Raw genomic sequence first — 23701 nt, 5'->3', positions numbered from 1 at the left:
GTTTCTCGAGGCACCTGGCAGCTTGGGAGTCCATCACAGCAGACCGCTGGGTGCTTCGCATCATATCCAGAGGTTACCAGATTCCCTTCTCTTACCCCCCTCTCTTCTCCAAGCACCTCCCCGATGTCCCACCCGATCAGAGGGAGGCCGCAGCTGCAGAAATTCAGCAGCTCCTAGAAAAAAGAGCCATCCAACACGTCCTCCCAGACCAGCTCAGATCGGGTTATTACTCCAGGTTCTTTTTGGTGCCAAAAAAGACGGGGGACTTAAGGCCAATCCTCGATCTCTCCCTCTTGAACCTGTCAGTAAGCAAAGAGAAGTTCTGGATGGTCACTCTTCAATCCATTCTCCCCCTTTTATGGGAGAACGATTGGATGTGCTCTATAGACCTCAAGGATGCGTACTACCACATTCTCATGGACAGATGATCCAGGAGGTTTCTCCGCTTCTGGCTAGGAGCCAGTCATTACCAATTCAGGGCTCTCCCCTTTGGTCTCACCTCAGCCCCCAGGGTGTTCACCAAAGTGTTATCGGCCCACTTGATGCTCCAGGGAATTCAGGTTTTTCCGTACCTGGATGACTGGCTCCTGACCGCCCCGACAAGGCATCTACTCTGCACAGCCAGGAACTATTTTCTTCGCATTGCTCCCTGGCTAGGGATCACAATAAATATGGACAAATCTTCTCTCACCCCGACTCGGGTCATAGATTTTATCAGGGCCAGGTTAAACACAATCAATCTGGTAGCCTTCTTAACCCCAGAACGAATTCGAACCCTGAGGCTTCATGTGCGGGCCATCCTTCTATCTTCAGCTCCTCCTGCGGAATTGGTCCTGAGGGCTCTAGGCTCAATGGCAGTGGCAATCAACTTATTGCCAATGCATGTCTGAACATGAGGGTCTTGCAATGGACCCCCCAAGTCCAGTGGTCTTTTCATCACTACCCTCTGAGTCATCCCATTCCCCTCAGCAGGGCTTGCAAGAGGGCTCTCATATGGTGGCTGCAATCTCCAGACCTCCACATGGGACGCTCCTTCTCTATGGCTCTTCCCCTTGCCACGATGACGACGGATGCCTCTCGCCTTGGGTGGGGGGGCACTCTTCGGGCAGGACTGTCCAAGGCACGTGGAACAACACGGAGACCTCTTTGCATATCAGTGTCCTAGAGATTAGGGCAGTGCTGTTAGCGTTGCAAGCACTTCAGGACCTTCTTCCTGTAGGGACAATTGCGATCCAGATGGACAACATGTCGGTTGTCTGGTACATCAACAAAGAGGGGGGATCCAGGTCTTACCCACTATGTCGAGAGGCCATGAGAGTGTGGGAATGGGCTATCTCCACCAACTGTTTTCTCATTGCAACGCACATTCCAGGACGGTTCAACATCCTGGCAGACAGACTTAGTCACACCATCCTTTCCCCTTACGAGTGGTCTCTCAATCCGCAGGTAGCAAATCAGATTTTTGCCAAGTGGGGGCAGCCCTGTTGCGATCTTTTCGCCTCTCCTTCAAACACCAAATGCAACAGCTATTTCGCTTTAATTCCCCAAGTCGAGGAATCCCCAAGAGACTCTCTGATGCATGCTTGGCCTCCCGGTCTGCTTTATGCTTATCCACCTCTTCCCCTGATGCTAAAGTTTCTACAGAAAGCCAGTCAGTTGGGGAGCAGGATTATCCTCATTGCCCCATTCTGGCCTCGTCAAACCTGGTTTCCTTACCTTTGGTCTCATCTGGTGAATCCTCCTTGGATTCTAGATCCCCCCCCGGATCTGATTTCCCACCCTCTGGGTCTCCCAACCCCGAACCTGGTCAGTCTCAAGCTCACAACTTGGCTGCTCAAGTTCCACTCGTAGCTAGGACTCCCGGCATCTCTTCCCCAGTAAAAGCCATTCTAGTAGCAGCCCACAAGCCTTCTACTAGGAAGATTTACAGTAGCAAATGGAAACGTTTCTCAATTTGGGTGGAACGTCAAAACTTGGATCTCTTCACAGCTCCTTTACCTGCTGTGTTAGACTTCTTATCAGGACTGTTTCACCAGGGGGCTAGCTGTTCCACTGTCAAGGTTCAACTAGCAGCTATCTCTCACTACCATGTCGGACATGATCTGCATCCCTTGATCACTTCAAAACTGTGCAAGACCTTTCTGAAGGGCGCCTTCCTGCTCAGACCTCCGGTAAAGGAAGTGGTACCTCCATGGGATTTGACGTTAGTGCTTCAGGCCTTGACAGCTTCCCCCTTTGAGCCTGCAGCTTCAGTGGATCTCAAGTATTTGTCTTGGAAGACGGCCTTTCTCGTCGCCATCACTTCGGCTAGAAGAGTTTCTGAAATTCAAGCCCTTAGTGTGAAACCCCCGTATCTAACCTTCCACAAGGATAGAGTTTACCTCTGGACCAATCCCTCTTTTCTCCCTAAGGTTGCTTCCGAGTCAAATATCAATCAGTCCATTAACCTGCCAGTCTTTTTTCCCAATTATCAGAACAAAGGGGAATACAAACTACACCTTTTGGATGTGCATAGACAACTTCGATTTTATATTCACAGGACATCTGGTCATAGGCAATCCGACCAGTTGTTCGTCTCCTTTGCCAAAATGAATTTGGGTAAATTGGTATCTAAAGTCACATTGTCTCGATGGATCTCGCAATGTATTCTTTTGGCTTATGAAAGTTCTGTTAGGCCCGCACCTCAGGGAGTTCGTGCCCACTTTACCCGATTTATGTCCACCTCTGCTGCCTTTAGATCCAGGGTATCCTTAGATGATATTTGTTCGGCTGCCACTTGGGCCTCATCTCATACCTTTATCAACCATTATAAGCTGGATATTATCTCCAGAGGGAGACCATCCTTTGGCTCTGCAGTGCTCCAGAACATCCTTCCATGATGGCCGCCCAAGGTTCAGGTAGCTGGGGACTCTGTCCCATAGGTTGCTACACAAATGAAGTTAGCTACTTCAGATTAAGAAGTTATGTACTCACCATAACGTTCCATCTGAGTAGATAAACTTCATTTGTCAGCAACCGTACCCCCCTCCTTCCCCCTGACCTTTGATTGTTCACATTTGTTGTCTTCAGAGATGGTCTTTGAAATTGATCTATCTTTAGCAGTTGCTGTTTTGGGGGCAAACTTGATCTGAGGTCAGTCAGGGTTGGCAGGGATTTATGGGTAGGGGAGGAGCTAGGAGCTCGGATCTAAGCTGTTGAAAACTGCCGGCTCGGATCCGAAGTCGGATCCGATACCCATAGGTTGCTGACAAATGAAGTTTATCTACTCAGATGGAACGTTATGGTGAGTACATAACTTCTTATTCCTTTCTGAAAAGGAAAAATGGGAGCTAACATTGTTATTAATAGTGGCAGCAGCAGCTTCTCCAGGGATGGGCACAACATTCTGACAAAACAGGAAGTCTTCCCTCTTTTCTCTACTACGACCAACAAGAGTGGTTCTCCCTTTTCCACTGCAGGAGCATCAGCAGCAGAGGATGTGACTAACCTCTAGTACATAATGGCTTTAGGCCCTACACCAGAGGGATCTGAAGTAGAAGATGAGTGGTCTGATGAACAAACAGTAGCCACAGCAGTCCATGTGATGGATGCAAACTGGTAGCCTGCTGTGCTGGCAAAGGGTGTTTAATTAGCTTTTTTGTTTTATGGCTGGAAGAAGTACTGACTTACCATGGGACTGGTAGTTTGTTCCATTGTCAAGTCGAAAATTGGCCCACTTTCCTGGTGAAAGCAAGCAGCAAAAGTTTGTAGAGAATTAAATGTCTTTAAAAGTCACTTTTTCACACAAAAAGACCCAGTAAAAAGCACTTTAAAAGCACTTTGCCAGTCCCAAAAAGTACAACAGACATTTTTTTTCATTACTGTAAAGAACTTTAATACTGGTAGGAAAAAAGTGCATTCATGTTTAAAAGCGCAGTTCAGTCTCATGACACGCTGATAAAACAAACTTCTAGCTTAATAATAACTTTCCTGAACTGGAAACTGTTAATAAAGAAATTAGTTTTAAAATGGAAGTTTTTTTCCAAAATGGAACATATCAGCCCAGTAAAGGAACCATACAAGCAGACCATTAATTCTTGAAAGCCTCAGAGGAGCTTATTCTTCAGTGGCAGGACACCACAGAAAGGTTTGGTGCCTAAATCTGTCTATTTAGTCATCTCAGCTCAGCTCAAGCCACACTAACTAATCATTGGACAGCTGGGTCTGTCAGTCTAGATTTTTGGTTAAACTATTCCACCCGACTGGCTTGTGTGGCTTGGTCTGTCAGTCCAGATCTTTTGTTCTCGTTTCATACTTGGCTGATCCTTCCTGTTCTTGGTTTTCAGCTCAGCTCAAGCTAATGGAGAGTTTGTTTGTGTGGAAGATGCCATTGTGCTTTGGAAGCTGGCTGACTGTTATAACCTATGCAGGATACAACAAAGGCTACTGCAGCAGTGATCAATATGCTGCACATTACTTCTTATCTGACATATCTCAAAAACACACACGCACACACAGTGCAAGAGAGAAGAAGAAAGAAAGGGGGAAGAGGTAGTTTAGTCTACACCAAATAGATCAATTTTGGCTTTTTACACATGCTAGTTATTAAAAAGGACTAGATGAGATACGAGAATCCCATTTTGAAAAAAAAAACAAAATTTGAATGACTTAAATCTTTTGAACAATGAATAAACTACATTCTGAATGAAAATAACACCTGTGTGAGACACTGACGTAACTAAAATTCTGACACTAGAGAAAGTTTTATGTGTTTTTGCAAATAGTGAGTGCTGATCTCTGAAGTTTTGTATTATAGGAAAAGTGTCTTTTAGCCACTAGAGGGCAATATTCTCTAGCTTCAAATTAACTGCACTTTCCTGCCTAAGGATTTGCATTTCAGTTTTCATACATAAATTAGCATTACTCTTACATAAACCTCTTAGCATAAGAAATCCGGACAAAGCCATAAATAATGGGGGGGGGGGGCAAAGCCCCCAAATATGGGCACATTTTAAATATTGCTCTTATAAACTTAGAAAGTTAACAGAATAACAGGTTTTGCATTAACATGAATTTTTCAGAAGGGTATGAAGTCTGAAACTTGAATGTCTGCCATTATTTTCTGACTTCAATCCTCAATAATTTCTCAGAAAACCAAAACTTTTATGAGAAACAGACCAAAAACATAAGGCAAACATCTGGACATTCTGTGAAAATCTGGACACTTGAGAGGTATGCAAAATATATATTTTTATTAACTCTTTCACACCTAGCCTGAGTAGAATTTTACACCTCCTGACACCTAAAGAGTTCCTAACTGCACAGCCTTCACCTGAGCTAAAATTCCGAGAATGTACTTTTTCGACTTTGCTGTAATCAAAATGCATATATCTTAAAAACAATAAAAGTTAGCAAAAATGTTAAAATACAAAAGTTATCCAGCACACACTCTTTTTCATAACAATGACATTAATCTGTCAGCCAGCCATAATGTTATATTTAACAAGCAATTATAACTATGCAAACTATCAGTGTGACTTTTGTTTGGGCAGATTTGGTCTTCATTTGGCTGAAAACTAGATTTGTAGATGCCATTCCAGTTTTTAGATATTTACGTAATTATCAATACTATGCATATCTGAATATTTAATGGACAAATACATGTAAATATCTGCCATGCAGTGTTGGTTAGACACAAACTATCAGTGCAAAGTTTTTTAGACATTGTGTATACTTTTGGTTGATATTATGGAGTCCAATGTAAATACTCTCTGGCTGACGTTATTAATGTAATTATGAACATATGCCATACACACATAATATTTCCAGAAAAAACTCATAATTTTTGTGCTACCAAGTACTCCACTCATCTGAGGAGCCACTCCTGACTTATGAAATACTGCGTCACAATTCGTCCAAGTGCAATATGTCAGAGATGTGTTGAGATATAAAATGATGCTAATATGTATATCTTATTACTGACCAAGTTTGAATATCTGCCAAATGGTGGTACACAGACAGATGGTATCAGTGACAACTTTTGCAGCTTTATATATATATTTATATATATATGCTTTAATTTGATATTATGATATAACATGCAATATAATTATTGGCATATCCCATAGACTCATAATATTTACAGGAGAAAACTCATATTTTTTCTGTTACCAAGTATCCCACTCATTTGAGAAACCATTCATAACTTATCTGGTGGCTCTGCATAAAAATACTGAATCACAATCTGTCCAAGTGCAATATGTCGGAGATGTGTACATAAATATGGTAATTATTCTAATATGCATATATTATTATTGAACAAGTATGAATATCAGCCCAAAACACATTCAGCTTGAGCACAATTGTACATTCCAAAGAAAAAGAAAAAAAGGAATATTCAAGAACTCCATTTCACCGAATGAAATGTGTCCCTGCCTAGCAGCATCCCTAAAATGCCTGTCGTCAAAATATCCACACAAAGCAAGCAATCAATTGGTGGGTTACAGTCAAAATAAATTGAGATTTATACCAACAGTACTCAAAGTTACGGAAAAATATAATGCGAAGACTATTACAGATATAATAAATAATAAAATGTTACTTTTATAGAATTATAAACAATAAATGAAAAGTATCCTTGGTGTATGGTGTCTAGTGCCCCCCATTCCCCCAACAAACACATGAATTCTGGTTGAAGAAAGTAGTACATTACAAAAAAATGGATATTCAAGAGCTTCATTTTGCTAAAAACTATCCCTGGCGCCTAGTGTTCTTCCTCCCACACACATACATATACAGTCAGCAGTAAATAAAAAAAAGGATATTCAAGAGCTCCCTTTCACTAAATAAACAGTGTCCCTGGTGTCGTATGCCCCACCCACCAACACACAAGCCAGTTTGCAGCACAGTAATTTCTAGAAAAAAATATCCCTGTTATTGAGTGTCCCTCCACACATTTTTCTAAATATAATACTCATGCTACTCACAGTCAACTCACAGCACAGTACATCTCTCAGAAAAAAGTAAGTAAACAGTATAGTTCTTCACTGTCACACTGGTGATGATACTGCGTACTGAAAACACAATAAGATGAAAGTCCATTTGAAATATCCTGTTGCTGCATAGTTGGCAAATAGGAAGTTCCAAAACAAAATGGCTATGCCTACACCTAAGTTGCTCAGACGTACACACACTTCCTTCTTCTAAATATAATGTTCATGCTGTTCACAGTCAACATGCCTCACAAAAATCAATCAATCAATAATAAAATAGTATGGTCCTTCATTGCAACTTTCCACCATAATGCCTTTGCAAAATATTCTTACTGCAGAAGCAATCAGTACAGCATATTCTTGGCAGTATTATTCCCACCACACATACTATAAAGCTTCCTACCACAATTTGGTGAAAAGTAGAACATGGGTTTCTTCCATTTATTGCACTAACCTGGGTTTGCTGTTGTACAAATACAATAAGATGAACATCCGACTAGACTATCTGGTTGTTCCAAAAAGAGTTCCAAAAGAATATAGATGCGCCTACAGCTTTGACACTTGCAAAAGGAGTCTATATCACATCGTTGAACTTGCATAAGTTAGAACGATGTAATATTGACCCCAAAAGTCCGAAATGCAAAAATAGCGAAGCCACAGCACATTGATTATTTTCCCAGGGAAAAAAAATTGGTGGGCCGTTTTTGGGGCTTTGTTATTTCCTCCACTGTGGTGCGATCTCTGAGTTGGTTTATTTAAGTAGGGGGTGTGTGGGGGAAAAGCCCCCACTTTAGTTTTAGTTTAAGGTTTATGTTTCTTTTTTATTTTATTTATTTTTTTTTTGTTAGGGAACAGCGATTTTTTTTTTTCCCTGGGAAAAAAAATTGCTGTTCTGTGTATTCGTTATTGTGCGGTTTCAGACTTTTGGGTTTGACGTTACATCGTTCGAACTTATACAATTTCGATGATGTGATATAGACCCTTGCAAAAGCTGTAGAAGAAAGAAAGAGGTGCAGGATGCAGCCCAAATTTTATGAACAGAAGAGCAGGATTCCCAAAAGAATATATAATTGGGCAGGTCCATTTAGTTTTCTAGCAATATGATTGATTCCTGCTCTGTGACATGTGGGAGCAGCTACCGGTCCAGTTTCTTCTCAAAACTTGGTAGAGCGAGGATTTAAAAAAATACGAAAGTGAGAAGCAAGATTTTTATTTCATTATCATGTTGCTTTTGGTGCAATTATGCAGTACATATTGTGTATGATTGTGTCTACAACAAAAGAAATGTTAGTACTGAACGTGCTTTTATGTGCAGTGCAGTACATTCGGAAAAATGTGAATATCTACTTTTTCCTGAACTGTAGCGGTGTTTTTTTTTTTTTTTTTTTTTTTTTAGAATTTTACACATGAACAAATTACAACTGTGTTCACTGTATTTGTTCACATGTAAAGTATTTTTACAGCCTATACAGTGCCTCTAAGGTTCATAGGACACTGTGGAAGTACAGACATGGGAGGAAGCATCTGTTTCCTTACAATGGCGCTGTCAGCACCGTCCGCGGAGCAGCACAAGTAGCACTACAGGCATGGAAGCGTTAAGAGTTTGTACTTATTGGTGGTGGTATTAAATGTTTGACTGCATCTATTATATAGACTGGAAAAGGTACTTGTTATCCCCTACAAAGGGGTGTGTTCAACCCTAAACGCCAGGGAGTAGAATTGCCTATATTCCTGCTATGAATATGTTGTTATATTGTTTTATTTCAGCATTCAGAACAAAAGATACTTGTTTAAATTAGAATTACCTGAGCTCTGCCATAATATATTGTTTAGCTATGACCTTTACTGAGGAAAAAAAATAAAAAACAAAGATAAGTAGGAACTCTGCAAAAATGATGTAATCGGATCTCCTGATAGGTCAGATATTGGGTTAATTGGCTCTGAGACAGGAGACTGAAAACCCCCAAAGGATGTTTTTTTTTCCTTTGGTGAGTGGAGGTCCTATCACATCACTCCATCACTAATGGAAGGGGCATCATGTAATCTATAGCAAAAAAAGGAGTGCAGTCATTAGTGTTCAGTCTAAAACCTATAGTAGCACAGTGTCATTTGGATGGAGCACCTTTATGCAGGAATCTACAGGGATGAAAGGAAAATTAAAGGGCTAATGACAAGTGCTTAAGTCCCATTTTATTAAAATGACATTCACTGAAACAAACTTAAAATGGGCATTTTGGCAAATTAGCTAAGCTGAAAATATTAATAGCGGTGAGCTTTTATTTTTGTAGGAGGATAAATACATACCTTGTTTCTCCACACCCCATATGGGAATTTTGAATCTAACATACTGCTGTTTGGTAAGCTCATTTTCATGAATGCTATTTTGATGAAAAGGGAAACAGCCACATGTCCTGTTCCTTTTGTGACACTGATTCATACATCTAAGATACTGAGTGGAAAAAACAAAATAAATATAAATACAATTGTATTAGTGCATGCATATTATTTATGCATTTGATGTGTAGAAAGGCCTCAAAATTTTCCCTTAAAATTGTATTAAAAATATTGTCGAAGTCTTTAAGCTTCCACTTACAATTAGATTAAAGATTTACACTGGAACACCTCACAATGTTCAGAAGCATTTTATATCACTTGTTTTTATATGATAAAAGCAGACTTCTTATTATAGCAGTGTCGCTGTACTTAAACATTCCATTTGCATGCTTTGGTTAATTTCTTTTACATATTTTCTTGCTACAAGAATGTCCTTAACAAAGTCTAATGATATAGCTAAGAAATAATTTCATTCTAAAGGCCTATACAGTTTGGGAGTACCCCTATTACAATGAGTATGAAATACAATACCCACTGGATAGTCAATTGGCTCACTGGTAGGACCCAGGAGGTCAAAACATGTGAGGCCACCTCTAGCATGAGGCCAGTCACTAAATGGGAGTCCCCCAGTAGCCTTACCTTCAAAAACCATGTGGCCACAGTGGTGAGGAAATCCTTTTATGTTGGGCAACTTATAAGTACAGGCATGGCATCTAGGTCCAAAGAGGTAATTATCCCAGTGTACTCCACCCTTATCAGACCAATAACTGAGCACAATGCTCCCTTTGGGTTTGTACCTGACCAGGCATATTCTACAACTGGAGTGACCTCAAAGGTTTCTTACAAAAAAGAATACAAGGTGTAACAAACCTGCCTTATGCAGAGCACCTTAAAGCCCTTTCCTTCCATTCAGTCTCCTACAGATTTCTGAGAGGTGATCTATGCCTGGCTTATAAGGCATCTGCAAACCCCACACTTATGAATTTCCTGCATATTCATAAGTCAGACAGTACCAGAAATACAAGGGCTAAGGACCTTAATTTTGTCTGTGACTTAAACAGAACATGCTGGACAGACATATATGTGCCCCAGAGATTCCCCCTCCTATTGAACAGGCTTCCCATCTATGTGAAGCTGAGTTTATCTTCTTACCCAGTTTAAATGCGACCTATTCTATGCATGTTACATTTGCTTAGAAAACCAGCATACCAAAAAGCCATCAGGTCAATGAAACTTGAGAGAGATTAGTATTTGGAGGTAGTACAGTGGTGTAGATCATGGTCAAATGGGGCTCAAGACAGAGTAATGGGCCAGGCCCCCCACAACCATTGCACTATCCCATTGTGTTTTTTCCCAGTTACCAACTTACCGTAACCATTGTTCAAACTCTAAGCGTACACACTATTTTCTTCTTTGTTTTTTAAATGACGACAGAGATGTGGATTTCAATTTAAAACTAAAACTTTTAATTTATCTATCTTTTGTTTCTTAGGTTAGTCCTACAAGGCTAGTAGTCTCATTTCAGGGAAGACCCCCGGTGGTATTTACACTACTAGTGAAAATTTGGCCAGGCCATCTGGGAATTTCTCCCTACTGTTTTCAATAGTTTGGTGGATGTAAAAGACCTCACAGCACCTACCATCAATGTAAGCAGATGGAGTCTCAGTTTAATTTTTCACCCAGAGGTGATACACTCAGGAGTGCAGCATCCCCTTATACTGTACTGCAGTGTCAGCAATCCATCTAGATGGTATGGCAGTAGAACCCACAACCCTCTGCACCAAAGGCAATTGTGCTACCTGTTGCACTACTAACGCCACTTACAATTTTTATAGCACAAACACTAATGGCCATTTGTTAAACAAAATAGCTGCACATTAAAAACAGACTTAGTATGAGCAACAGCAAACTTTTCTTCCCTTGAAGCTCCCATTATTCAAAATGCATTGAAGCTCATGTTCATTGAAAATACACTGAAACTGATCTAGTTCTCATAATAAACACCCTATTCCTACTCTAAAGCCTGGCACTTGCTCACTAAAACAATTATATAAGTCAGCACTAAAAAATTAAAAGCACTACATACTCACAAACTCCCCTTGAGTACCTTGTTCCCCATTGGCCCTTTTTTTCAATTATAAAGGAATTCCCAATATTATTCTAGCATGTCCAAAAGTCAGTTGTCAATCTCCTCTCTGGTCCAGCTGGTGAATTTGGGAATCTTGAGGCAATGTTACAACTGCCTCATGTACACAGACAACCCTCTCCTCCTCCCAACAAATTCCAACACATGTGAGAGATGCAACCATATAGCCAAACTGGAGGCTAAGCTCTCTCAACTCAGTACTGGCGTAACCAGTCAGGAAGAGAAGGAAACCACACTCACTACAATTCCAGTCTCACATAGACCTACCACGACAGCAAATCAAACACATAAACACACAAAAACATACTCGGAGGCTCTAAATAAAAATCTGCCTAAGCAGCAGAGACCTCCAAAGCAGACACCCAAGAACCGCTACCCCAAAACAAAACACGTGCAACACATAGCTCACAAAGCCAGTGTGCCGAACAGTCAGAGCCCTTAAGGCTAAACAACACACCTGATACACTTGTAATATGTGACTCTATCGTCAGGCACACTGACGTCCCGCTCACCAGGCTGAACAAGGAGAAGGTCACGGTGAGCTGCCTGTCGGGCGCTAGGATCCGCCACATAACACAAGCACTCAGGTCACTCCAAGGCAAGTAGAAATATGACTCAGTCATTGTCCATGCTGGTGTGAATGACCTGAGACGTACCTCCCTGGACTACATGAAAAGAGACATAGAGGAGTTCTCTGAGCATGTAGCCCAGGCCGGTATGACCCTGACCTTGAGTAACATCTTACCCTCACCAAGAATGATGCCACAATATGAAGACAAGATGATCAATTTCAACAATTGGCTTAAGTATTGGTGTCATTCAAAGGGGATCCAATGCCTGTCAGCCTGGGATGACATGCTTGACAAGCCACGATGCTTCGCTAGGGACAGCTTGCACCTGTCACCTCTGGGCTTTCAGATATTGGCAAAGGCTCTTGCCACCCCCATAGTGCCTTTTTTAGGCAAGGCTCAAAAGACAAACCCACCTCCATAGGTATCACAAGGGATAAGAAACTAAGAGTAATGCTACTCAACGCCAGAAGTCTAAACCTCAAGATGCACGCACTCGAAACTCTCCTTAGTATGGAGAACATCGATATCTGTGCAGTAACAGAAACCTGGTTCAAGGATCCCGAGAGCACCCCAGCACTACCAGATTATACCTCATACCATGCTTTTTGGTTCCAAAACTTGGACCGAACCACAAAAGGAGGGGGAGTATCAATATTCGTCAGATACCCACAACTCCAGGTTGGTGGCATAGCACGAAGCATCAGAGACTATCCATGTGCAACTAACAGTGGGTAAAACTGCCTTCCAGTTTAAAGCCTGCTACATACCACCCTCCCAAACCCAGGAACCCCACTCGGCCTTCCTGAGAACACTGGAAAATATGAAGGTCTCTCCAAACACCATTATATTGGGCGACTTCAACTACCCAAACATAGACTGGGAGCATTACTCTAGCTCCAACACCCTAGCCCAAAGGTTCCTAGAATTTATAAACTCAAATGCTATGCAACAACTTGTTACCACTCTCAGAAGAGGGGAAAACATACTGGACCTGATCATCACCAACATGGGGACTCTATGCTCCAGACCAGAAGTGTATCCCTCACTGGTAAGATCAGACCATAAACTAATCTCACTGGATATTCACATCCCAACCCCACCCCCTGCCCAGAAAACCACAGTGAAAAACTTCTCTAAAGCAAATTTCACACTCCTCAAAACCGAGGTGGAATCCTTATACAGCCCAGACCGCAGAATCCTTTATAAACGCATTCTATGAACACCTTCAGGAATGCATGGATCATGCAATCCCAAATAAAACCAAGACCCAATCCTCCAAAGGCAGGCGTCCTGTCTGGTGGACCCCAGCCATAAACAAACTATACAATAGAAGGAGGAACCTACTACAAGATAGAGCAAAATCCCAAAAAGGGAAGGCATCTCTGATCAGTATTAGCAGAAAACTATGGGCACTCATAAAATCGTCTAAGGCCAGCTTCGAGAGAAAAATTGCACAGGACACTAAGGATAATCACAAGGCTTTCTTTAGTTATGTTAGGAACCTGGGTGGGAATTCCCAGATATGTTGAGAATTAGTCCAAAATGACAAAAAATACACCAAACCCACAGACATTGCCAACATCCTAGCTGACAGGTTCAGAGCAAACTCCCCCTCCCCACCAAAAGGGCAAATATCTATCCCAGCAGAGTGCTGCCCCCCTGACATCTCAGATGCTCAGGTAAGAGCCGCCCTCTCCAAAGCAAAAAACCCAGCATCAATGGGACCAGACGGTGTCCTGGGCTGCGTCCTACATGAACTCCAAGAAGAGCTAAACCCAAACATAAAACTACTGTTCAATCTCAGCCTTACTACAGGATATGTACCCAAAGAGTGGTGTACAGCAACAGTGGTCCCTCTCCACAAAGGTGGTGCCTCAAGGGATCCTGGAAACTATCGCTCCATAAGCCTGACTTGCTTGGTCTGCAAAGCTATGGAAAGGATCATCATGGACCTCATAAATAAAGATATTGGAGACCTACAGACACTGGATCCTACCCAGTTCGACTTTGTTAAGGGCAGATCCTGCCTCTTAAACCTGGTCAATTTCTTTGAAACAGTCACCAAGGCCATTGACGAGGGGAAGGTTGTCCACACAGCCTACCTGGACCTTGCAAAAGCCTTCGATACAATACCCCACTCGGGCATTATAGATAAGCTCACCAGCTTAAATATAAACCCCTATGTCACTAGATGGGTTGCAAACTAGCTCAAGGACAGAACCCACATGGTTAGAATTTCTGGAGCCATGTCAGACTCCAAACCAGTTACAAGTGGCATCCCACAAGGCTCAGTCCTGGGACCTCTCTTGTTCGGCATATATTTCTCAGAGGTACAGGCCAACACGGAAGGACTGTGGCTGACCAAGTTCGCAGATGACTGCAAACTAGGCACCATAATCGACTCTCCAGCGACACAAGCATCCTACAAAAGGGCCTCATAGAAACAGACAACTGGTGCCAGAGCCATGGCCTCAAGCTAAACGCCAAAAAGTGCATAGTTATTCCCTTTGGCAAAAACAAAGTGCCCACAATCCATTAAGTACGGAAGAAGTAATTAGGGACCTGGGGACCCAAGTTGATAGCAATCTCTCATTTGAAAACCATGTGGCCAAAGTGGTTAGAAAAACATTTTATATAGCCCAACTAATCACGAAGGGATTCACATCTACATCAGGGGAGGTCATCGTGCCTCTTTACTCATCCCTCATCAGGCCCATAATTGAGTACAATGCCCCCTTTGGGATGTACCTTACCAGACAGCTGCAGCAACTGGAAAGACCCCAAAAGTACCTCACCAAGAGGATCAAAGGGCTCAAACAGATGCCATATGCTGTTCGGTTAAAGAAGCTCCAGCTCTACTCAGTGGCATACCGCCTGCTCAGAGGCGATCTGTGCCTGACGTATAAAGCCATGTCCAACTCGGAATTAATGGACATGCTGCACCTCAGAAAATCCAAATCCCATCGAGCTACGTGCTCGAGAGACTTGAACCTCAGCACTGAAATAAATAGGACATGCTGGAGGGACAGATTCATAACCTAGAGGCTCCCTTCACTCTGGAATAAAATCCCAGTCCAGGTTAGGCAGAGTCCCTCATTGACTCTCTTCAAGAGGAATCTTGATGAGTGGATGGGAGATCATAGGTTTACCCCGGGTATCACTTCTGTGTCACTGTTAGACAGATGCACAGTATACTAACCTCGAAAAAGGGCATAGCAAAATTCATTTAAAATGGGTGGCGAAAGCCAAACACACTCTGGCTAGGCTTATAAATGCCCTAGGGCAGATAGCCTAGTATGAACTTATGAACTCAAACTAACATTCATTGAAAATGCACCCAGTCCATGCCAGATTAAGTGTATCTTGGTCCCTGGCCTGTTTTAAACCATTGGAGTCCTGTATACATTTTTAGGACCACCCATAAATGCACGTATGACTTGATTCACCTTCCTGATTTAATGTATGTCTTGTTAAGTACAGCAACATTTATTAGAGTGCATTTTAAATTTGTAGTTTTGAACACTTTTTCCATTAAGCAGTGATCTAAAACACATAAACCAATAAATGACAAAAGTACCAATTGTGAATATTTCAATAAACTGGTAGTTGATGAAGATGATTAAAGCCATTGCCACCTGTAGCTAAGGTACAGGGTTTGAGTCTGAGCAATTTAACTAACTAAGTTGCCCTTTTCAACAAGGGCATCACACACACTCTGCTTTTCTGCAAAGTCTCCCACTAACCAAGTAAATCCATTGAAAAGGAAGGCTCCATTTGGAAATTAAATCTTGATGCATAGTAGTGCATGCAAGTTGTTTTGCTGCAAAACCACTTCCTCACTGGTAGAAGTCTCCTGCTATACTAAGGAAAAATTCACAATCCACTCAAGTTGTAACTGAATAAATCCATTGAAAAGGAAGTCTCCACTTTGGAAATTAAAATATTTTGTGCATTGCTCTATGCACATCTGCTTCCAAAGCAGTTTGCGCACAAAGTGACGTGTATGATGAGATGTGAAAACTTTCATTGTTTTTCATTAATTCCAAGGATGCATCTGGAGTGTTTCTCCCCAGGCCTCCATTAAAAATAGGCTCTGTCCTAGTCAGACTTTCCTGGTCATTAAATATTAAGTAAATAAATAAATGTTGTGGTAGGCTGGGACCCCCCCCCCCCCAGCCAACAGGCCCTAGGTAAGTGATAGGTCGCCTAATGCTAGATGTAGCTCTGCGATGGTACAGTGGTTAGCACTGCTGCTTTACAGGGTTTAGCTATCCTTGGCTGTGATGATTTCTCTGTGGAGGCTGTGATGATTTCTCTGTGGAGTCTGCATGTTCTCCCTTTGATTGCTTCAACTTTCTCCAGAGACTCCAGTTTCCTCATATACTGGCACTGGAATACTGAAATGGATAAAACAGGTATGTGATATGGAGGGATTGGTGACAAAGAATCAGAAACACTACAATATTTTAAAGATACAGTTCAATTGTGCAGGTAAACTTACCATAACAGATGTTAGAATGGTGACTGCTGCAGGAACCTTAGCTATATGGGTTTCATCTTGCTAAGGATATAACAGCCAGCCAGTTTTCAAAGCTTAAGGACATCTGTTATATTTCCAAACTCTTAATCATCTCAAGCTGAAGAAAATAAATGGTTTTGATGCCAAGCCCTTCAGAGCTTTCATGCCAACTGAGAAAGGGAGGCTAGTTCCCTGAAAAGGTTAACACTAGGAAAACAAATATAAAGGCCCTCTTCTTGGCAGAAAAAAAAAAAAAAAACATAGAAGGAATGCATCAGTGACCATTTCAACATTTGCTGTATGGTAAATTTACTTAAACAACTGCATTATGTTCCTCATATACTGATCACTGCTGCAGTGGCCTTTGCTATATGGGTAGACAAAGATAGTTGATACTGACTGGAAGGAGGCTGAATGACAGTAGAGTGGTCTTAGCAGAACCTTTCCTAGATCTGCAGAAAGAATTCAATTTGTGATAGAATGAGCCTTGACGCTGCCTAGAATTGCATTGCTGTGGTGGGTATAATGAAAAGGAAATAGCAAGAGACAACCGTTTGGAAATAATCTGCTTTGACACAGGTTGTCCTTTTCTTTTACTTTTACAAGACATGAACAACTAATTAGAGTTCCTAAAATTTTTAGTTCTATCCAGATAATATTTGAATTGTTTGTGGACATCCAAGATATGGAGCATCCTTTCTGTCTCATGTTTAGATTCTAGAAAGAACACACGGGGATGGATTGCTTTACTCAAAGTAAAATTAAATACAATTTTAGGCATAAACGAAGGATTAGTTTTTAGGGAAATCCTATATTTTATGGAAAATGAGAGAAGGGTGACCCACTATAAGTGCTTGCATTTCAAATATTCTTCTTGCAGACTTCAGAGCAATCTCAAAACAATTATATGAGCTGGTTCAAATGGAGCAAGAGTTAATTTTTCCAAAACAAAATTAAAATCCCTAGGAGGAGACACCTGTGTTCCAGGAGGCTTGGTATGCAACACTCATTTAAAAAACATTTTCACATGAGATTAGACTGAAAGAGGACAAATGCACTTATATAGAAGATTAATACAGGCCAGAGGATAGTAACTCACACAAGTAACGCAGAACCTGAGAAACACTAGACTTAAAAGGGGGATCTATATTGTATGAACAAATGTTCATAATATTGAATGCTCTAAAGAGCGAAATTGCCGGACCTCAAACTCATTACTGTGGGGGGCTGCACTCCCCACATCCCATGCTAAATATATATACCAACTCTGGGATTGCACTACAGTGAGGAAAGGGCAAATATTCTGATCTTCACTATACTGCAATCCCACAAGAAGCACTTCAAGGTCCGGCATTTTTGCTCTTTAGAGCATTCGAAATTATGAACATTCGTTTATATAATATAGACTCTAAAAGGGTTCTGGTTATTATCTGGCACCAAGCAGAAAATCTTTCCCATTTGCTAATGTAAGTTTTTAGTAGTAGGTTCTCTTGCCTCCTTTAATATCTACTGCATGTCCTTAAAAATAGGTGTTTAAAAGGTATTCTGACTATCATCCAGGCAGTTGGTTGCAGTCTTTAGAATTGGAATATATCAAACACAGCTTGCATTGTGTGAGTAGGTCCAGTTTGGGAGGAAGTCTTGTGGTAACTGCCCTTGGCCATTTCCAGTTGAAGGGGAAAAAATGCTACCTAGACCAGAGGGGAGTCAGCACATTAATCTTTGGAGAATCCTTCGGAATCTTCAGAATGGCCCTGGATATTACTGGAAAAGGAGAAAAGTATATAGGAACATTCTTGTCCAAGGAAAATAAAAAGCATCAATTTTCCTGGCTTTCTTGTAAGGAGTCTTGCAGCAGAATGTTGCCAAATGGCTGTTGTCACTTGAGGAAAAAAGACCTGAGGTGGTCCCCACAGATGGATCAATTCCTGGAAGACCCCCTGATTCAGTTTCCATTCATGTCTGTCTTAATCCTGCTCAGCTTGTCTGCCACAAAATGTTGCTCTGAGGGTATGTAAGATGCCTGTACAGTGGTAATAATGCACTGAAAAGCTATATTCAAGGCTACCATAGAAGTCTGCATAGACCGTAGGGACTGGTCCTCCCTTGTTTATTTATTTATGTACCACATCACTGTGGTGTTGTCTGTAAACACCTGTAATGGCCCTGGAGACCATAGATGACTGAGTGTTGAGAGCATTTATGACTGCCAGCATTTCTTTTATGTCTGTGTGTTTTGATCTGTCTTTTCTGTTCTAAACACCTTGCACTTTTATCCCCATAGACACTGCTCTGCAAAATCTGAGGGGTCTGTTACAGAGAGTGCTGGAGCTGGGAGGAAAAATGGGAGATCTTGATAAAACTGGTCACTCCACTCAAGACTCTCCCTTCTCACAAACCCCAAAACTGGAATTTAGAATGACCATACTGATTTAGGTAATGCAATTTTTCTCATGTGGAGACTTGTTAGAGGAATCATAGATGCCATGAGGCCTAGTATCCTCAGAAATTCCCTTGTGAGACAGTTGTCTGAGTGGAAAAAACTCAGGAATAGATCTAAATACAGATCTACATTTTCATGTGGAAGAAATGGCCTTTGAAGTGAAGTATCGAGGAGACACCCCCAGGAAAACAATCTTGTGTGAGAGTTTCGGTTGTTCTCCTGGAATTCCGGTCTTTGCAGGAGATCTCTCACCCAAGTGAGAGATTCCTGACACTTTGAAAAGGACTCTGCAAAGATAAGCAAGTCATCTAAATAAGGAAAATGTGAAATCTTTGTAGTTTGCAGTAGGCTATCACTGGAGCAAGACACTTTGTAAATAAAGGATAATGCAGAGAACTGAAAGTGTGATCCAGACTCAGAAACCTTAAAAACATCTGAAATCTGGAACCATAAGAATATGATGAGGAGCATCTTTTAAATAAAAGGTCACCAGAAAACAAATGAGCGAGATGTAACAGGCTGTGAAAAGAAACATTTGGTGGATGAGGAGGATTACTTTGAAAGGGAGGGAGAGATTACCACTGCTGATTACTTTAAAAGGGAGGGAGAGATTACCACTGCTATCTGTATTAGTAATGAATCACTTTCAGAACCCATTTTCTGAATCTATCTGTTGCCAAAGAGAGAAATGGAGGTTCGCATTTTTCTGAAGGATCCAAGTCTTACCAGGATGGGAAGGGGGTGTGGATTTTGGAGATAGTCATTCTGACTTGATAGACTGTCCTTTTTATCTCATTTCTAATGGGAACCTCCCTAACATTGCTGTTTATCAATAGTTTGCTGTGTCTTATGTATTTTTCTTTTTGTAAAAAGTTGTACAGGTAGCATTAAACTCCTTGGCAAACTTGGAGAAAAAAAACTGAAAAATCTGAGAAATTCTTTGAATCAGCTTGACTCGCTAATCACAATTTTTAGTGATCTCTGCAGCAAATGGTCCAAAAAAACTACCTTCCTGTCTAACAGAGAATTCATAACTTCATCTTCAACATCCTGAATATCCTCAGGAAGGTTTTGAGTACACAACCAAGCAAACTTCCTCATAACAGTTCCAGTGGCAGGAGCTCCTTCGCTCAATGCTTCCTAGAATTCATAGATTCCAATGCCCTGGATCCATTTATCCACACCCCCCACCAGGGGCAACAATATTCTAGACCTTGTCATTACCAACATGAGTGACTGGTGTTCATTACCAACATGTGTGACCGGTGTTCCATACCTGAAGTCAACTCCTCGTTGGTCAGATCCAACTATAAGCTAATCACCCTAGATATCCACATCCCACCCCCACCCCCACCCCCCACCCCCATTAAGGAAACCACAGTAAAAAAATTATCCAAAGCTAACTTCATGCTTCTTAAGACAGAAGTGGTGAACTTCATGACACCCATGCAGATGGACAATACAGTTACGACTGCTGAATCCTACACAAATGCACTCTATAAGCACTTACATGAGTGCATGGATCGTGCTATCCCAAACAGAACCAAGACGCTATTCTCCAAAAAAAGGAAGACAATCTGGTGGTCCCCTGCCATAATCAAACTCTACAACAGAAGGAAGAAACTGTTACAAAAGAGAGTAAAATCCCATGAGTGGAGGAGCTCCCTGGTCAGCCTCAGTAAAAAGCTGAGATCCCGTATAAGATCCTCCAAAGCTAGCTACAAAAACAAAATTGCCACTGATTCTAGGGACAACCACAAAGCATTCTATAGCTATGTCAAGAATCTGAATGGTAACACCCAGATCTGCTCTGAGTTACAGCACAACGGCACAAAAATTACAGAACCAACTGATACTGCCAACATCCTGGCAGGTAGGTTCAATGCTAACTTTATCCCCCTCTCACCCCCTAAAGGCCCATATCTATATAGGAAGAATGCAGAGTCCCTGTAATCACAACTACACAGGTAAAAGCTGCACTCTCTAAAGCCAAAAACACAGTATCCATGGGACCAGACATCATCCCAAGCTGCGTTTTACACGAACTTCAGAATGAACTGGCTCCCCACCTAAGCACCATGTTCAATCATAGCCTCACATCAGGCTTTGTGCCCACTGAATGGTGCACAGCAACAGTTATCCCACTCCACAAAGGGGAAGCCACCACTGATCCCGGGAACTATCGCCCTGTTAGCCTGACAAGCCTGGTCTGTAAGGGCATGGAACATATCATCATGGAACTCATAAACAAAGACATTGGTAACCTCCAAACTTTGGATCACACCCAGTTTGGGTTTGTGAAAGGCAGATCATGCCTCCTGCACCTGATTGACTTCCTTGAGGCAGTCTCCAAAGCTGTAGTCGAGGGTAAGGTGGTTCACACATCCTATCTTGACCTCACCAAGGCTTTCAACACCATCCCCCATTCTGGAATTATAGCTAAATTCACTAAACTAGGTACAAATCCATACGTCACAAGATGGGTTGCCAACTGGCTCACTGACAGAACCCACACTGTAAAAGTTGCAGACTCCAAATCTGACTTCAAACCAGTGACAAGTGGATTACCACAGGGTTCTGTCCTGGGACCTCTCCTGTTTGGTATCTACTTCTCTGAAGTACAGGCCAACACAGAAGGCCTTTGGCTAATGATGTTCACAGATGACTGCAAACTAGGAGCCATAGTAGAGTCCCCAAATGATGTGGACATCCTACAGAAGGGCCTCACTGAGACAGATGCCTGGTGTCAGAGCCATGGCCTCAAGCTCAATGCCAAAAAGTGCACTGACATCCCCTTTGGTAAAAACTCTGTACCCATGAACTACCACATAGGCGGCAGTCTACTTAATGCCGAATGTGTGATAAGAGACCTTGGGACCCAGGTGGACAGTAGTCTCTCCTTTGATAATCACATCGCCACAGTAGTCAGGAAATCCTTCTACATAGCACACCTCATCATAAAAGGGTTCTCATCCAGGAAAAAAGAGGTCATTGTTCCCCTCTACTCAGCACTCACTAGACCTATTATAGAGTACAACGCCCCTTTTGGAATGTACCTCACAAGACATCTGCAGCAGTTGGAAAGGCCACAGAAGTACCTCACAAAGAGGATTACTGGCTTCAAACAGATGCCCTACACTGACCATCTCAAAAAACTCCAGCTTTACTCCGTAGCATATTGCCTACTCCAAGGTGATCTCTGCCTAACATATAAGGGTATGTCAAACCCAGAGCTGTTGGACATGCTACACCTAAAGAAATTCCAATCCATTCCAAGCTACACGCTCTAGGGACCAAAACCTTGTCACCACAATAAACAGGACATGCTGGAGGGATAGATTCCCATCCCAGAGACTTCCCATACTCTGGAACAAGCTACTCATCTATGTCAAGCAAAGTTCCTCATTAGCACTCTTCAAGAAAAATCTTGATAAGTGGATGGGAAATAGGAAATACACCCCGGAGATCACTTCTGTGGCTCTGCTCGACAGGGGCACCGGAAAATAACTTTCTTGGGTGGCATAAGCCAGGGAACCTTGTTGGCTAGACTTACTTATGCCCTTGGGCTGATAGTCTAGTACCTACCTATGAACCTATGAATCATAAGCACATTTGAGACACAGACACAATAATATTACACAAAGATGTTTTTCTCAGACGAAGGCAAAGATATCATGACGTTCCTCATACTCTCAAAAGAGGGAAGCACAAATTTCAACATATGAGCTTGACAACTGAGAATTCTAAAAATAAGTGTTGCAGAAGAATACACATTCCCCTTAATCTATCAAAAGCGTGTCCATTTGTCAGAAGGGAATGGATTGGCATTAACTAGATGTTTAACAGTCGTCGTGTTTTCCAGAGAAATCACTGCTGTGTCTGATCTAGGGTTATAACAGAAACAATTTTAAGACTAAGAAACTTTATGCAATCTATTTGCTTTCTCTGGGCGGGAGGCTGGCTGTCAAGCATGTTACAGTCTGTAATAAATACACCCTCCAATGCTGAAAGAAAAGGAGGAAGTGTCATAGGTTCAGGAAATTTCAGTTGCAAGAAATCATAATATTGTTGAAGATGCGGTGGAATTTCATAACATTCCCACTGAAACAACGGATTCATTGGAGTTGGGAGGGTGGCCCAATGGTTAAAGTGTTTGCCATACAAACACAAGGTGCAGGGTTTGAGTCTCACAAGGGATAATTTGCTAAGCTTAAAATAGCTCACAAGAGAAGTTAGCTTAGTACTAATCTATGAACCTATGAAATTGTTTCAGAAGAAAAAATATACTTTAAAGGGGTTGTCAGAAGAATAAAAAAACAGAAGTTGCTTCTTCACATTTTGTGCTCAAAATCTGAGTATCTTCAGAAAATGAAGAATCACCACTCCCTTTTTACAAGAAAAAAACATACAGAAAGGATCAAGAGCATGAACTAAACCCTCAGCTAAGCCCAATAAATCACTCCTGATCAAAGTAACAGAGAAGAACAAGGCATGCCTTTAACCTTCTGCTCTTTTGACAGGAACTTCTGAAGAAGTGGGCTTTTTGGCAAGAGAAACTTCCCTAGGGGCAGGCATTTCAGTGTGGCTAGTCAGAGAGGCATTCCCTGCTCCATCTCTCAAGACTGACAAGAGTGGAATGCCAAGGACATTACATCAGCTGCAGAGAATGTGTCTAGCCCCCCTGTCCATCATAGCCTTACAGTCTACACCAGGTAG

Source organism: Protopterus annectens, chromosome 13.part0, assembly GCF_019279795.1.
Source record: "Protopterus annectens isolate FY-2018-M chromosome 13.part0, PAN1.0, whole genome shotgun sequence".
NCBI lineage: Eukaryota > Metazoa > Chordata > Ceratodontiformes > Protopteridae > Protopterus > Protopterus annectens.
This window is presented reverse-complemented; position numbering follows the sequence as displayed.